Raw genomic sequence first — 3,724 nt, forward strand, 5'->3', positions numbered from 1 at the left:
GCATAAGAGCTAGTGTAGGATTATGACCTCTTTGTAAGAACAACATGTAATGTCACATTTTATGTATCAATGCTCATTCTCATGGATAAATACTAGCAATGTATTGATATGGGAATGGTTCTTTGTTGATTTTCATGGAAAGTTATGAATGAAAATGTAGTTGAATGTATGGAGTGTTATGAATGAAAATGTAGTTGAATGTATGGAGTGTTATGAATGAAAATGTATTTGACTGTATGAAATGTTATGAATGAAAATATATGGGTTTTGGATATTTGATTATAAAATGGATAATTGAGAAGTTAGTTTATAAAATGGAAAGGATTTTTAGGCATAATCCAAACTAACTTAAATATCTATTTGAATAATAATAACAAATCAGTAAAAAACCAAATTTAAAATCAAATTAATTTATAATTCATTTAAAATTACTTGGATATCAACTCTAACATTCATTTTGGAAATAAAAATCGATTAGAGTTTTAATCATTAGTAAAAATAAACGATTAAGATTAAATTGACAATTGGATTTAAGCTTAATTTGAAATTAAAATCAAATTAAAAATAAAAGAGTCAAGATATTAGAATCCATTTTATACTGATGAATGTATGCAAAAATGCAAAAAATAAAAGAAAAATGGAAAAATTTCAGGATCAAAATCGGGGTATGACAGTTGCCCCTATTTAAGTATCTTCAACTAGAGAATATGAAGCAGTACACTCTTCATATGATCATAGTGGGAGATGGTTAAATATTAAGAAGACCCAGATTTTGATCCTGAATCCCTATGACATGATGTGACATGATATGATATGATATGACATGATATGATATGATATGACGTGATATGCACGGATGCATGATTCTTTTTTTTTGTAATTTTATCTGCTAGGGATATGATGGACCCTTAACAGGAGATGCTACTAGACAGACCAAAACTGTGGGGAATGCTGATGATCCACAGGGGGACAGACAAACGGTAAGAAACAACTTGCTGGGAAAACAGTCCTGCTGGCAAATCAGACACACACTGGGGAGTATTCAAAGTGAGATTTGATAAACGGCACTTAGAATACAACCGAATAAAGAAAAAGATGCTATGACAGGTTCATATAAGACCTGACAACGCTGGGGAATAATCAAGGAGAAAACTCTTCAGAACAGGTTCATGTATGACCTGACACCGGAATAAGGGTTCAATGACAGGTTCGTACATGACCTGAATAGGATTGAACAAAGAATCTTCAGAGTAGGTTCAAGCATGACCGGACCCCGGAATAAAAAGGTTCAATGACAGGTTCATATAAGACCTGAATAGGATTGAACAAAGAATCTTCAGAGTAGGTTCAAGCATGACCGGACCCCGGAATAAAAAGGTTCAATGACAGGTTCATATAAGACCTGAATAGGATTGAACAAAGAATCTTCAGAGTAGGTTCAAGCATGACCGGACCCCGGAATAAAAAGGGTTCAATGACAGGTTCATATAAGACCTGAATAGGATTGAACAAAGAATCTTCAGAGTAGGTTCAAGCATGACCGGACCCCGGAATAAAAAGGTTCAATGACAGGTTCGTATAAGACCTGAATAGGATTGAACAAAGAATCTTCAGAGTAGGTTCAAGCATGACCGGACCCCGGAATAAAAAGGTTCAATGACAGGTTCATATAAGACCTGAATAGGATTGAACAAAGAATGGAAAAACTCTTCAGAGCAGGTTCAAGGATGACCTGACCCCGGAATAAAAAGGTTCAATGACAGGTTCGTACATGACCTGAATAGGATTGAACAAAGAATGGAAAAACTCTTCAGAGCAGGTTCAAGGATGACCTGACCCCGGAATAACAACAATTGGACTCTGACCGTAAGCAATGGACTACAACCAGCTTTTAACGGATTTTGCCAACAACAATTGGACTTGAAAATGACTGCGAAAACCGGATGTTGGTTTAAGGGCAACAAATACAAACTGGAATTAGAGGTCAAAGGATCTAGGATCGACAACAAGACCTGGGTCAATGGAAAATGAGCACGAAGTACATTTCGGCTATGCATGATTTGAATTTCCTTTTATGCATGATATATGAATGATCATGATTTTGAGGATGCTGACACTTGGCAGACTGGGTGTTTGTAGGGACAGAGATTCTGATTCCTCAACACCAATAACTCATACTCGTACAATCAACAGGCGCATCCATAGGAGCAACTATCATGAGTGACAGTTATAAATAACCAAAGGTCCATCCTCCTAGAGGATTCACAAGTTGTATTCCATGGGGACTTTTGTTGGTGATCCTGGAGCATTTATGCAAACTTTGAGCCTTTCGGGGAAACAAATGATTTTCCCTCGATTTTCACATGTATCAAAGTAAATTTGTTCTAAGTTTCAAATTCTTTTTCAAGTTTCAAAATTTTATTATTAACAAATAAATGACATTTTGCATAACAAAGAAAGTATAGATGAACACAAATTAACAATGATTGGGAAAACTGGTATTTTATTCAAGAATGGTAGCACACCAATGGCGTAGCTCCATAGAGTGTTACAAATTTTTTTGAAAATGGCAATAAGGAAAGGTTTACATTGAATTCAGTGACCACTAACATCCTTAATAGGTATGATTCCCCCAAAAACCTTGCTTCTAAGGGGAGTGACTGGATTAATCTTCCACCTCAAATTCTTCGGTGTAAATCAGTAACAACTGATGCAGTTTATGCCTTTGTGCCCCTAACTTTTTCCTGGATCGCCCTTTCGGGTTTTCAATCCACCGGGACGCTCTTTTTTGCCTAAGTCGCCTTTTCAGGTTTTCAACTTAGCGAGCTACCATTTTTATTCATCCCTAACTTTTGCCTGGACCGCCCTTTCGGGTTTTCAGTCCACCGGGATACCCTTTTTTTGCCTAAATCGCCCTTTCAGGTTTTCGATTTAGCGGGTTTTTATTAGGCATAGTATTTTTTAACTGCATCAGAGTTCATGGGGTGTGAGAGTTCTTCATCATCCATAGTTGTGAGAATCAAGGCACCTCCGGAGAAAACTTTCTTCACAACATATGGGCCTTCATAATTGGGAGTCCACTTCCCACGTGAGTCTTTGTGTATTGGCAAGATCTTCTTAAGCACGAGGTCTCCTTCTCTGAATTCCCGAACACGTACTTTCTTGTCAAAAGCCCTTTTAAGCCGTTTCTGGTATAATTGTCCATGGCACAAAGAAGTCAATCGTTTCTCATCTATGAGGTTCAACTGATCAAATCTATTTTGAATCCACTCAGCCTCTTCTAGCTTGGTCTCCATCAAGATTCTCATTGAAGGTATCTCTACTTCAATTGGGAGAACTGCTTCCATCCCATATACTAAAGAGAACGGGGTTGCCCCTGTTGAAGTGCGGACGGAAGTCCGATATCCATGCAATGCGAAGGGTAGCATTTCGTGCCAATCCTTATAGGTTTTTACCATTTTCTGCAGGATCTTCTTGATGTTTTTATTAGCGGCTTCAACAGCGCCATTCATCTTTGGACGATATGGTGAAGAGTTATGGTGCTCAATCTTGAAGCTCTCGCATAATTCCTTCATGGTCTTATTGTTCAGATTCGTCCCATTATCTGTGATGATCCGGCTTGGAATTCCATAACGGCAAATGATCTCTTTCTTGAGAAACCGTGCAACCACTTGTTTTGTCACATTAGCATAAGAGGCGGCTTCTACCCATTTGGTAAAGTAAT

Source organism: Lathyrus oleraceus, chromosome 5 (genome assembly GCF_024323335.1).
Source record: "Lathyrus oleraceus cultivar Zhongwan6 chromosome 5, CAAS_Psat_ZW6_1.0, whole genome shotgun sequence".
NCBI lineage: Eukaryota > Viridiplantae > Streptophyta > Magnoliopsida > Fabales > Fabaceae > Lathyrus > Lathyrus oleraceus.